The 15,136-nt window shown below is 43.3% G+C and overlaps 1 pseudogene; it reads right to left on the bottom strand.

Moving 5' to 3' along the window:
* Positions 1 to 15,136, bottom strand: part of LOC115126624 (voltage-dependent P/Q-type calcium channel subunit alpha-1A-like) — a 340,470-nt pseudogene that overhangs the window by 44,620 nt on the left and 280,714 nt on the right.

Raw genomic sequence — 15,136 nt, 5'->3', positions numbered from 1 at the left:
GAGTAGGTAAACCACCTACCTCCCATATTATTGGCCAGCATGCAATCATTGCAAAACAAACGGGACACCTCCGATTAAGACTATCCTATCAACGGCACATTAAAATGTAATATCTATGTTTCACCAAGGCATGGCTGAATGACAAAACGTATAATATAGAGCTGATGGCTTGTGCATCGGCAGGACAGAGCAGCTACAACTGGCAAGACGTAGGGCGAGGTGTGTGTCTATTTGTCAACACTTACAGCGCAATGTCTAATATTAAAGAAGTCTCGAGGTATTGCTCGCCTGGGATAGAATACCTCATGATAAGCTGTAGACCACACTATCTACCAAGAGAGTTCTCATCTATATTATTCGTAGCCGCTTTTTACCATCACAAACCGATGCTGGCACTAAAACCGCACTCAACGAGTGGCCATAAGCAAACAAGAAAATGCTCATCCAGAAGCGGCGCCCTAGTGGCCGGGGACTTTAATTGCAGGCGAATTTAAATCTGGTTTACCTCATTTCTACCAGCATGTTAAAAGTACAACCAGAGGGAAAAAACCTAGACCACTTTTACCCCACACACAGAGATGCAAACAAAGCTCTCCTCACCCTCCATTTGGAAAATCTGTCCACAATTTATCCTCCTGATTCTCGCTTACAAGCAAAAACAAAAATCAGGAAGTACCAGTCACTCGCTCACACGGAAGAGGTCAGATGACGTGGATGATATGCTACAGAACTGTTTTGCAGCACAGACTGGAATATGTTCCGGGATTCATCCATTGGCATTGAGGAGTATACCACCTTAGTCTCCGGCTTCATCAATAAGTGCATCGACGATTTACATTCCCACAGCACCATACGGCATTTCAACCAGAAGCCAAGGATTACAGGCAACATCCGCACTGAGCTAAAGGCTAGAGCTGCTCTTTTCAAGGAGCGACACTTATCCAGACGCTATAAGAAATCCTGCGGATGCCCCAGACGAACCATCAAACAGGCAAAGTGTCAATACATGACCAAAATTGAATCCTACAATCGCCCTGATGCTCATCGGACGTGACAGGGCTTGAAAATATTACAGACTACAAAGGGAAACCCAGCCGCGAGCTGCCCAGTTACGCGAGCCTACCAGACGAGCTAAATTCCTTTTATGCTCGCTTCGAGTTAAGCAAACACTGAAGCACGACTCGAGAGCACCAGCTGTTCCAGACGACCGTCGGGATCCTCTGCCTTCCGTAGCTGATGTGAGCAAGACCTTTAAACAGGGCAACATTCATACAACCACTCGACTAACCTGCAAATCTACATACGATTTACAATGTTATTGTTAGCGTAATTTTAGTAAATTTTTTCAACTTGTTTGAACTGAATTACGGTTAAGGGCTTGTGGCGGCGATTTACCGTATTCAGCGATGTTTTAAATTTTAACAATATTTAACCATTTAATTCAGGCAGTCAGTTAAGAACAAATTTACATTACAACAGATCGCTCCCGGAACCGTAAGAACGTAACCTGCACCGCTCAACGCTTAACCACTAGCTACTTAAGTCATTCCCATTTGAGGCTACCTGCCGATGATAAACAAATTTGATTTGAGAGTAGTAGTAGAAAGTAGTAGTGGCAGTAGCAGTGGTAGCTACTCAGCAGGGTAGTGTTAAGTACCAGCAGCAGCAGGCAGCAGCAGCAGGCAGTGGTGCAACAGTAACAGCAGCAGCAGTTGTGTATACAGTGAGGCAGAGCAGTAGTAGCGTGCAGTAGCAGTTAGTAGTAGCGGTAGCAGTGCGGAGTGAACCGTTTTCTGTAAATACAACCAAATGCACTGATCCTCAGGCAAATGCACCACCGCACAATATGGAGCTAGCTAGATCACAGCAAGTTAACCACGTGTCAGCAAGCAGGTAAAGCTGACAGCTCTCCTCCACAAAGGGATTGGCTCGTTTTAGTCCTGTGACATTATAAAGTCAGGTTCGATTCCATTTCAGTTCACTCAATTCAGGGGATAAAATTAGATAACATTTTTAATTCTAAAATTGAAAAATTGTCCACTGTTGCTTAAGAGGACTCTGAATTTCAAGTCACCTCCTGAAATAACATAATTTACATGGAATGAACTTAGCTTTCTTCTGCGTCACAGTCAGAGAAAAAGGGGAAGGAGTGGGCTTCTGAGTTGAAGGATAAACTGCAAATACTGTATATTGATGATATTTAGAAATATAATATATAACTCAAATATATAGCTCAAATTATTACACTTAATGGCTAAAGCATTTGTAAAAACCACTACAGAAATAAAACTGTACTTGATCAATGTAAACTATGTGTGTGATGCTCAGCACTGTCCTGTTTGATTACTGTAAACTATGTGTGTGATGCTCACTGTCCTATTTGATTACTGTAAACTATGTGATGCTCACTGTCCTTTGGATTACTGTAAACTGTATGTGTGATGTCTCCTGTCCTATTTGATTACTGTAAACTATGTGTGATGCTCTACTGGTCCTAGTTGGATTACTGTAAACTATGTTTGTGATGCTCACTGTCTATTTGATTACTGTAAACTATGTTTGAGATGCTCACGGTCCTATGATGTGCATGGTCCTTCAACCCTCTACCAGGGAAGGGTTCTGGGTTAGAGAGGGCTTTGCAGTAGTACATTCAGCTCCATCAGGCATGTTCACTATGGCATTGCAACACAAGCCTATGTGGGTGTATTTATTAGGCTATGTACTGCTGTGTGTGTGTCTCAGGTGTGTAGGTCAGTGTCCATGCATGTCTGGGTGTGTTTAATCTAATGTGTCTATGAGTAGTATACGTGTGCCATCCTGTCAGGAGACATGCAGTGGGGCAGCATGCACAATGGCAGATCATGTCCGTGAAGCTTTAGACCCAGTCACTCAGTGGTACTCCTGTCACACTCCACTCCCTGGCTCTACAGACACGGCTTTTCGTGTGTGTGTGTGTGTGTGTGTGTGTGTGTGTGTGTGTGTGACTGCTTTAAGGAATGTAAGCAGTGAATGCATGTCTAGTGATTGTGAGAGTATTGTCCAGGCTGTGTCCTAATAGGCTTGACCAGCTTCGTTCCTTTCACATTACCACAGATCTGATAGAATACTTTAAACACATTTGTTCTTCTCTCTCCTTGAAATAATCACTGATTGAACATGATCAGATTGGCGAGAGCAGGAGTTCCACCACATAGCTATTAAAGGTAACTGCCAAAATAGAGGAAACACCAACGTAGCGTTGTAGTAGGGTGTTGAGCCACCACGAGCTGCCAGAACAGCTTCAATGTGCCTTGGCATAGATTCTACAAGTGTCTGGAACTCTATTGAGAGGATTTAATGCCATTCTTCCATGAGACACCCCCATTACTCCTGTCTCAGGCGCCGATTTTCATGCTAAACAAACCATTCAGTGACCACTGTAACTTGCCCTGATGGATGGGTATTGTTATCCTGGAAGAGGTCACTCCCATCAAGACAGAAAGGTTGGGAAGGGAGCATTCAGAAAGGCTGTGTATTTATTGCCATTTATCTTGCCCTCTAAAGGGATGAGTGGACCATGCCAGGAAAAGGCACCCACACCATAACAGAGCTGCCAGGAAGTTCCCATTCTCAAGTGGTTCCTTTATTTTTGGATCAGATCAGTCAGATCAGGAGTGATCCCTTCAAGGAAGGGAGGGAAGGAAGGGATGCATTTGAACAGTATTAAAATCAGAACCTGAAGGGTATTAGGACAATGACTACTGGCCAATTCCAAATTGACTCTGGAAAGCCTCTAGGTCTATCACGTGTAGATCTGAAAGCATTGGATTTGGTATCAGTAATCTGACAACTAACCCATCCAGATAGGCTAGGTGGAATATTAGCTAAATCCTATCTGATCCTTTTAGGATCTATACAAGGGTATCCATTTTGGGATTGGTCGAATGTCTCTGTCCGGTGACTGGAGCAGGAGGTCAATCAGTCATCTTGTCAAACCTGGGTCAGAGATCAAGGTCAGGGGTCACTGCCAGGGTGAGGAGTCGAGCAACATGCATCACCACAGCCACACCAGGAAATGGATGCAGGTAAAGTATCTCCAAAAAGTACAAAACCATCATGTGGATGTTGCAGATGACATGGTTTATAAGGCATTTTTGGAGAGTTGATTTAACAAAGAGTGCGATTGGCCAGGCCAGGTTTCATGGATGGACACATAGTGCATTTTTGATTGGATGAATTCATCAGAAGGGAGAGGACAGAAGTAGTTGCCATTAAGTAGCGTAGAGTTAAAGAAAGCATGTAAAAAGATAAAACAGGAAATGAATTTTCATTATGTACACATTATTACTGGGAGTTCAGTTCAGTCATAACACTGCCTCCATACATACAACAGTTCAGTCATAACACTGCCTCATACATACAACAGTTCAGTCATAACACTGCCTCCATACATACAACAGTTCAGTCATAACACTGCCTCCATACATACAACAGTTCAGTCATAACACTGCCTCCATACATACAGCAGTTCAGTCATACCACTGCCTCTATATATATACAACAGTTCAGTCATAACACTGCCTCCATACATACAACAGTTCAGTCATAACACTGCCTCCATACATACAACAGTTCAGTCATAACACCTGCCTCCATACATACAACAGTTCAGTCATAACACTGCCTCCATACATACAACAGTTCAGTCATAACACTGCCTCCATACATACAACAGTTCAGCCACAACACTGCCTCCATACATACAACAGTTCAGTCATAACACTGCCTCCATACATACAACAGTTCAGTCATAACACTGCTTCCATACATACAACAGTTCAGTCATAACACTGCCTCCATACATACAACAGTTCAGTCATAACACTGCCTCCATACATACAACAGTTCAGTCATAACACTGCCTCCCATACATACAACAGTTCAGTCATAACACTGCCTCCATACATACAACAGTTCAGTCATAACACTGCCTCCCATACATACAACAGTTCAGTCATAACACTGCCTCCATACATACAACAGCAGGGATATCAACGACTAGGAAACAGATGAAGTTCAAAAATATAATATAATCTCATGGTGTTAGGAGTAATCTCATGTTCAAAAACATGAGATTACTCTAACATGAGATTACTTTTGAACATGAGGAGATTACTCAACATGCGATTACTCTAACATGAGATTACTTTTAACATGAGATTACCCAACATGAGATTACTTTTAACATGATTATTTTAACATCCACACACTAACAAGCTTCCATTGGACTGCGAGGAAATGAACATGATTGTCAAGTCGTGTGTTTGAATCAGCCGGCAACTACAGCTTTAATTTGAGCTGACCCAAATTAAAGGCTACTTTGATGGACTACACTGGACTGATCAAGAACAGGGCTTGCTTTTTCATGTTCAAAGGTCCCTCTCAATCAAATGGTGTCTCGACTGTCTGAGGTCAGTTTAGAGAAGAGGAACCAATTCCACCTGATTGTTTTGCCATTAACATCCACTGCCAGTAACAGCTGGTAGGGACGGTTTATAGAGCATAGTTGGGGACAGGAGTTTTCCTCACCATAAGAACTGACAGGAAAACGTAGGGTCTAGTTCAAGTCATGTAGTCAGGAAAAACTCTTGCCACTACTAAGATATTATGTAATCATAATATACATGATATAACATTATGTCAAAATACTATACCCATTGAAATAAAATCTTATTTAATTTCTATGATTATGCCTAATAGTCACTAACCCCTTTGTCATGCAGAGCCATGATGTTCAAGCTTTTGTTCCAGCCCAGCAGTAACAACCTGATTCAACCAATCAACCAATCAATGTCCCAATGAGGAGTTAAAGGTTTAATCAGATCTGTTGGTGCTGGGCTGGTTATAAACGTGCATATAGCTCTCCAGGACCTGGGTTGATAGAGTTTAGGTTTTTTAATGGAAACAAAGGTATAGCTATCAGGACTGTCTCAGAGACACACAACATTCAAAAACAATATTCATATTTCATAATATGGTTTATAAAGGTATTACAACACACACACACACTGCATGCATGCACAGGTACGGCGCATTACACCACATTACCTGCCTGGAATACCTGAATAACTAGTGTAGTCACCTCATTGGCTTATCATTCTTCACTATCCAACTGGTTTCTAAGTGGTTGCTATTTCTAGAGGAACAGTCTGATTGGCCAGATTGTTTTGAGGCTGGTTATTTGATTGGCTGTCAGGTTGCCTAGCAGATCAGTAGAGTAAGTCTGTGTGTGTGTGTGTGTGTGTGTGTGTGTGTGTGTGTGTGTGTGTGTGTGTGTGTGTGTGTGTGTGTGTGTGTGTGTGTGTGTGTGTGTGTTAGTCTCCTGAGTATTGTCTCAGTGGTGGGCTACACGATCCAGGTCTCTGCTCTGCTCTCCACCAACTGGGACAATTATGTAAGGCTTCAAAATATGTTCATGCTTCACTGGGCAATGCAAAGATCCTGTACACTACGGTCTGCCTTTCTCTCTGCTTCTCTATGTGCCCCTGCTCTCTTTCTATCTGCCCCCCCTCTCTCTTTCTACCTGTCCAACACCCCCTCTCTCTACCTCTCTCTCTCTCTCTCTCTTTCTCTCCTCTCTACTTGTCTCACTCTCTTTACCTCTCCCCTTACACCTCTCTCTCTCTCCTCTCTCTCTCTCTACCTCTCTCTCTCTCTCTGCCTCTGTCCTCTCCCACTCATTCCACTGAACTTGCTGACACACCATTTCCCTTCCCACTGTTAATTCCCCTGCCTCCTCACTTACCCCGAGCTCAGTCACTAAAATATCTGTAATGCTGCCCAGGACTGTCACACAGTCAAAATGTTCCAGGCATCTTTGAAGTAATTCTGTGGGCAGAAGAGAAAAGAGGGAGGAAGGAGGGAAACAAAGAAGGAGTAGGAAAGGAAAGAGATTGAGGAGAGAAGGGACAAAAAGTTGAGTCAGTGTCAGACGGCAACAGGACATAGATTAGACGAGATAAAAATGAACGCTAGTTATGCCATATTGATTATTCCAGCAGCATATGACTAGAGTCCTAAAACCCTGACTCTCCTTTTATTAGTCTCTCTCTCACGCCTTGGTCTTAGTATTTTGTGTTTTCTTTAATTATTTGTTCAGGCCAGGTGTGACATGGGTTTATTGTGGTGTCATTGGGGTTTGTAGTATTTGGGATTGCATGAGTAGGGGTGTTGTATAGGCTTGGTTGCTTGAGGCGGTTCTCAATCAGAGTCAGGTGATTCTCGTTGTCTCTGATTGGGAAAACCATATTTAGGTAGCCTGGTTTCACTGTGTGTTTGTGGGTGATTGTTCCTGTCTCAGTGTGTTTGTATTTCACCAGATAGGCTGTATAGGTTTTCTGTTCCGTATTCTTGTTTTTGTATTGTTCGTGTTTTTTCTATATTAAAGATGTATCGAAATAACCACGCTGCATTTTGGTCCGACTCTCCTTCGACGGAAGAAAGCCGTTACACACTCTCTCTCTCTCTCTCTCTCTCTCTCTCTCTCTCTCTCTCTCTCTCTCTCTCTCTCTCTCTCTCTGCATGTTGGGAGTGTTTGGTGCATGCTGGGAATTCTATGAGCGAGTGAAAGTGAAAAGTGCAGTGTTGTCTGGAGTTTCCTTTTCTTGGTGGTTTGCCTTTTTCTATGCATGATTAATGTTATTATTGTTTTTATTTTTGTGGTAGTATTAAGTATATTGTATTTGTCAGAATTGCCCTGGTTTTGGCGGGGATGGTGACCCACATGGGGACGTCGCCCCTGTCACTTCGGCACGGCTTTAGGTGTGTTACTGAAGATCCTGTCACTGTGGAGGAGTTTCTGGCCGCTGTAGGAGAGAAGGTAGGATACGAGAATGTTGCTTGTGCGATGAATAAAGCGGTGGTGGTATTTCTTAAAGAAGAGCGCCTTGCTGATCGTATGGTTGAGCATGGCGTACTTCTTAAAGAAGAGCGTCTTGCTGATCGTATGGTTGAGCATGGCGTACTTCTTAAAGAAGAGCGTCTTGTTGATCGTATGGTTGAGCACATGGCGACTTCAAAGAAGAGCGCCTGTTGATCGTATGGTTGAGCATGGCGACTTTAAAGAAGAGCCGTCTTGTTGATCGTATGGTTGAGCATGGCGACTTCTTAAAGAAGAGCGTCTTGTTGATCGAGTGGTTGAGCATGGCGCACTTCTTAAAGAAGAGCGTCTTGTTGATCGTATGGTTGAGCATGGCGACTTTTAAAGAAGAGCGTCTTGTTGATCGTATGGTTGAGCATGGCGTACTTCTTAAAGAAGAGCGTCTTGTTGATCGTATGGTTGAGCATGGCGTACTTCTTAAAGAAGAGCGTCTTGTTGATCGTATGGTTGAGCATGGCGTACTTCTTAAAGAAGAGCGTCTTGTTGATCGTATGGTTGAGCATGGCGACTTCTTAAAGAAGAGCGTCTTGTTGATCGTATGGTTGAGCATGGCGTGATTTTAAAGAAGAGCGCCTTGTTGATCGTATGGTTGAGCATGGCGATTTCTTAAAGAAGAGCGTCTTGTTGATCGGGGATGGTTGAGCATGGCAACGATTTCTTAAAGAAGAGCGTCCTTGTTGATCGTATGGTTGAGCATGGCGCACTCTTAAAGAAGAGCGTCTTGTTGATCGTATGGTTGAGCATGGCGTACTTCTTAAAGAAGAGCGTCTTGTTGATCGGGGTTGAGCATGGCGTACTTCAAAGAAGAGCGTCTTGTTGATCGTATGGTTGAGGATGGCGTACTTCTTAAAGAAGAGCGTCTTGTTGATCGTATGGTTGAGCATGGCGACTTCAAAGAAGAGCCTGTTGATCGTATGGTTGAGCATGGCGATTTCTTAAAGAAGAGCGCCTTGTTGATCGTATGGTTGAGCATGGCGATTTTAAAGAAGAGCGCCTTGTTGATCGTATGAAGGAGCATGGCGTACTTCTTAAAAGAAGAGCGCCTTGTTGATCGTATGGTTGAGCATGGCGTATTTCTTAAAGAAGAGCGTCTTGTTGATCGTGTGGTTGAGCATGGGCGACTTCTTAAAGAAGAGCCGCCTTGTTGATCGTATGGTTGAGCATGGCGTGCTTCTTAAAGAAGAGCCGCCTTGTTGATCGTATGGTTGAGCATGGCGTGACTTTTAAAGAAGAGCGCCTTGTTGATCGTATGGTTGAGCATGGCGTGCTTCTTAAAGAAGAGCGTCTTGTTGATCGTATGGTTGAGCATGGCGTATTTTAAAGAAGAGCGCCTTGTTGATCGTATGGTTGAGCATGGCGCATTTCTTAAAGAAGAGCGTCTTGTTGATCGGATGGTTGAGCATGACGTACTTCTTAAAGAAGAGCCGCCTTGTTGATCGTATGGTTGAGCATGGCGTATTTCTTAAAGAAGAGCGCTTGTTGATCGTGATGGTTGAGCATGGCGTACTTCTTAAAGAAGAGCGTCTTGTTGATCGTATGGTTGAGCATGGCGACTTCTTAAGAAGAGCGTCTTGTTGATCGTATGGTTGAGCATGGCGTACTTCTAGAAGAGCGTCTTGTTGATCGTATGGTTGAGCATGCATGCATTTTAAAGAAGAGCGCCTTGTTGATCGAGTGGTTGAGCATGGCGACTTTCTTAAGAAGAGCGCCTTGTTGATCGTATGGTTGAGCATGGCGTACTTCTTAAAGAAGAGCGTCTTGTTGATCGTATGGTTGAGCATGGCGACTTCTTAAAGAAGAGCGTCTTGTTGATCGTGATGGTTGAGCATGGCGCATTCTTTAAGAAGAGCGCCTTGTTGATCGATGGTTGAGCATGGCGTATTTCTTAAAGAAGAGCTGTCTTGTTGATCGTATGGTTGAGCATGGCGTATTTCTTAAAGAAGAGCGCCTTGTTGATCGTATGGTTGAGCATGGCGTATTTTAAAGAAGAGCGTCTTTGTTGATCGTATGGTTGAGCATGGCGTACTTCTTAAGAAGAGCGCCTTGTTGATCGTATGTGGTTGAGCATGGCGTACTTCTTAAGAAGAGCGCCTTGTTGATCGTATGGTTGAGCATGGCGACTTCTTAAGAAGAGCGCCTTGTTGATCGTATGGTTGAGCATGGCGTACTTCTTCAAGCTATGTTTATTCAAGTTACGCAGCTTTTTTTCTCCATCAACAAGGGTAACGATTTTGAATGTACCATTGTTTATTCCTAATGAGCTATTGAAGTGTGAGTTATTAGCGGTTTGGGACATTTGCAAGATCAATTGAGATTGTCCCATTGGGTTGCAAATACCCGGCTTTGAAACAAGTTATGTCGTTTCAAAACACCCGGCTTTGAAACAGGTTATGTCGTTTCAAACACCCGGCTTTGAAACAGGTTATGTCGCTTCAAACACCCGTCTTTTGAAACAGGTTATGTCGTTTCAAACACCCGCTTTGAAACAGGTTATCATTTCAAACACCTGGCTTTGAACAGGTTATGTCGTTTCAAACACCCGCCTTTGAAACAGGTTATGTCATTTCAAACACCCGGCTTTGAAACACGTTATGTCTTTTAGGCGACAGGTGTTTATTTTTTAGACTCACCGAGTCTGAAACTCTGGCACATCTGTTCTTACAGTGTCCCAGGTTGGTCGGGATGACTGACCTGATCACTAGCTGGTTCTCTGCTCTGGGGAGAGGTTTTCTTCCCAACAGTTTATATTTTGGGCCAAAGTACAGGTTTAGTCGAAGAGGTGTAATTCTCTTGCTTAATTTTTGTGTCAGGGGCAGCTACATTAGCAATATGGAAGACACAAAATAACAGTATTTGGGGACAGGGTCTGCGGGTGTGGTGGGACTGCTGGAGGTGATGTTGGCAGCGAGACTGAGGGTTGAGTTTGCCTATTACAAATTATTGTTAACAACATTGATCTGTTTATGAATATATGGGTATTCAGAGGCTGTTGTGTAGAGTTAGTGTGGAGGAAGATTTGGTGTTGTGTTTTTAATTGATGTGTAACCACAGTTTTGTGAGTGTTTATTGTGTTGAGGGTTCCCAGACCCAATAAAGGTTATTTAAATCTAAAAACATTCTCTCTCTCTCCTCTTTCTCTCTCTCCCCCCCCTCTCTTCTTTTTTCTCTCTTTATATCTCTCTCTCTCCTCTCAATTATTCCCCCTCTTCCCATATCTTCCCACCACTCTTCCTCAAACCTTTCCTCTCTGCCTTTCTCCTCTCCTTCACTCTCCTCACCCATCCCTCCCCTATAGCCATTTGTCTATCTCAATACCCAGGTGACTGCTAGTACACAGGTTATTAACTGGGAAAAACAATAATAATCTCTATACATTTATACACATACTACCAGTAGATATAGATAGAGACAGATAAACGGATCATTGTGATTCAATGTAGTTAGTTACATGTAGTTAGCTAGCTGATTAGTTACATTCTCAGATCGCTATAGGACTATACTTTGAGGGCAAGCTTTGGCATGTTAGATTGATAGATTGCTTAGTTAGTTAGTTATATGTAGTTAGTTAGTTAGTTACATCTAAAATGAATTCCTATCATCATTGGAAGACGTGTGTGACACACTTACCAGCACTCCAAAGGCGATGATCTTGAGCACACACTCCATGGAGAACAGCGAGGTGAACACGATGTTCAGGTTGGCCAGCACAGCCTCGTAGGCCGGAGAGGCTCCGTCATACTACACACATACACAAACACACACACACACACACACACACACACACACACACACACACACACACACACACACACACACACACACACACATATTTGCACATGCATGCATATACAGATGTATGCACATAGACATACACAAGTACACAGAATGCACAATAACACAAATACAGAGAAAGAAATAAATGCATTAAGAAAAAAAATAAATATCATCCAAACACACACAGAGACACAGACAACCACAGACAGAGACACAGACAACCACAGACAGAGAGGAAGACAACCACAGACAGAGACACAGACAACCACAGACAGAGACACAGACAACCACAGACAGAGAGGAAGACAACCACAGACAGAGACACAGACAACCACAGACAGAGACACAGACAACCACAGACAGAGACACAGACAACCACAGACAGAGAGGAAGACAACCACAGACAGAGAGGAAGACACATCCAAACACACACAGAGACACAGACAACCACAGACAGAGAGGAAGACACATCCAAACACACACAGAGACACAGACAACCACAGACAGAGAGGAAGACACACATCCAAACACACACAGAGACACAGACAACCACAGACAGAGAGGAAGACACATCCAAACACACACAGAGACACAGACAACCACAGACAGAGAGGAAGACACATCCAAACACACACAGAGACACAGACAACCACAGACAGAGAGGAAGACACATCCAAACACACACAGAGACACAGACAACCACAGACAGAGAGGAAGACATATCCAAACACACACAGAGACACAGACAACCACAGACAGAGAGGAAGACACATCCAAACACACAGAGACACAGACAACCACAGACAGAGAGGAAGACGCATATGAAGACAGATAGAGACACTCACACAGGTTAGCACACAGAGGCAGAAACATTAGTTAAATCAGATAGATAGATAGATAGATAGATAGATAGATAGATAGATAGATAGATAGATATATGGAGAGAGAGAGACTTCCGTGTTAAGTTATATGTGTGTGAGTGAAGTGAGGGTATATATGAAGTGATATAATCAGGGTGTCCAGGCTTGTTGTACCTTCATCATCAGTACGATAGTATTGAGCGCGATCATAGCCATGATTGTATACTCGAATGGCGGCGACACCACAAACTCCCACATGCGGTACTGGAAGCTTTGCTTGTTCTTAGGCATGTGTCGCGTCAACGGTCTGGCATTAATGGCGAAGTCTATGCAGCCTCTCTGGAAACACACACATACACAGACAGACAATAATGGGTTAATATCTCACTGAAAGTGCTGTGGTCTTCTATCCCGATCCTGCAAACCCACAGGATGTGTAGGCTTCTGTTCTAAAGATGAGAAGATATTCAGCAACTCTTGGTAGGGACCGTTATGACACGGTCCGGACCATGTCATCATGTCATAACAGCTGACATCACCTGTTGTGACATATATTTAATTATTTTATGGCTGATTATGACACCTACATAAGAGTGTCAAAACCTACATTTACCCAAATTAGTTTTTTTCATTTCTTCCATTTGTTTAAGTTCCATTTGTTAGAAAGTTTGTAACTTAAGTCCTTTGTTGTAATGAATTCTTTACAGTCATGTTTTTTTTGCCATCATATTTTAAATGTTTATTTTATTTTTAAATTTGATTTCACCTTTATGTAACCAGGTAGGCTAGTTGAGAACAAGTTCTCATTTACAACTGCGAACTGGCCAAGATAAAGCAAAAGCAGTCCGACTCAAACAACAACACAGAGTTAAACATGGAATAAACAAGCGTACAGTCAATAAATACAGTCCAAAAGTCTATATACAGTGTGTACAAATGGCGGAGGAGGTAAAGCAATAAATAGGCCATAGTAGCAAGTAATTACAATTTAACAAATTAACATTGGAGCGATAGATGAGCAGATGATGATGTGCAAGTAGAAATACTGGTGCACAAAGAGCAGAAAAGTAAATAAAAACAATATGGGAGGAGGTAGGTAGACTTGGATGGGCTATTTACAGATGGGCTACGACAGCTACAGCGATCGGTTAGCTGCTCGGATAGCTGATGTTTAAAGTTAGTGAGGGAAATATAAGTCCCCACCCTCCAGTGGGTCTTGCGACAAATATGTAGCGAGGGCCAGCCAACGAGAGCAAACAGGTCGCAGTGGTGGGTAGTATATGGGGCTTTGGTGACAAAACGGATGGCACTGTGATAGACTGCATCCAGTTTGCTGAGTAGAGTGTTGGAGGCTATTTTGTAAATGACATCGCCAAGTCAAGGATCAGTAGGATAGTCAGTTTTACTCGGGTATGTTTGGCGGCGTGAGTGAAGGAGGGTTTGTTGTGAAATGAAAGCCGATTCGAGATTTAATTTTTGGATTTGAGATGTTTAATATGAGTCTGGAAGGAGAATTTATTTAACAGTCTAGCCAGACACCTAGGGTACCTGTAGTTGTCCAGATATTGTAAGTCAGAACCGTCAGGGTGGTGGATGCTAGTCGGGTGGGCGGATGCGGACAGCGAACGGTTGAAAAGCATGCATTTATTTTTACTAGCGTTAAAGAGTAGTTGGAGGCCATGGAAGGAGTGTTGTAATGGCATTGAAGCTCGTTTGGATGTTTGTTAACACAGTGTCCAAAGAAGGGCCAAATGTATACAGAATGGTGTCGTCTGCGTAGAGGTGGATCAGGAATCACCGCAGCAAGAGCGACATCGTTGATGTATACAGAGAAAAGTGTCTGCCAGTATTGAACCCTGCGGTACTACCATAGAGACTGACAGAGGTCCATACAACAGCCCCTCTGATTTGTCTGTCTGATAAGTAGTTGGTGAACCAGGTGAGGCAGTCATTTGAGAAACCAAGGCTGTTGAGTCTGCCGATAAAGAATACGGTGATTGACAGAGTCGAAAGCCTTAGCCAGGTCGATGAAGACGGCTGCACAGTACAATCTTTTATTGATGGCGGTTATGATATCGCTTAGTACCTTGAGCGTGGCTGAGGTGCACCCGTGACCAGCTCAGAAACCGGATTGCACAGTGGAAAAGGTACGTTGGGATTCGAAATGGTCAGTGATCTGTTTATTAACTTGGCTTTCAAGACTTTAGAAAGGCATGGTAGGATGGATATAGGTCTATAACAGTTTGTCTAGAGTGTCATCCCCTTTGAAGAGGGGGATGACCGCAGCTTTCAATCTTTAGGGATCTCGGATACGAAAGAGAGAGGTTGAACAGACTGGTAATAGGGGTTGCAACAATGGCGGCAGATAATTTTAGAAAGAGAGGGTCCAGATTGTCTAGCCCAGCTGATTTGTACGGGTCCAGGTTTTGCAGCTCTTTCAGAACATCTCCTATCTGGATTTGGGTGAAGGAGAAGCTGGGGTGGCTTGGGCAAGTAGCTGCGGGGGTGCAATGCTTTTGGCCGGGGTTGGGGTAGCCAGGAGGAAATCATGGTCTCGATTAGTGTGGATTTATCGGTGGTGACA

The sequence above is a fragment of the Oncorhynchus nerka genome, linkage group LG26, assembly GCF_034236695.1.
Source record: "Oncorhynchus nerka isolate Pitt River linkage group LG26, Oner_Uvic_2.0, whole genome shotgun sequence".
Classification (NCBI taxonomy): domain Eukaryota; kingdom Metazoa; phylum Chordata; class Actinopteri; order Salmoniformes; family Salmonidae; genus Oncorhynchus; species Oncorhynchus nerka.
The sequence above is the reverse complement of the archived record's forward strand: the minus strand, read 5'-3'. Positions and strand labels throughout refer to the sequence as shown.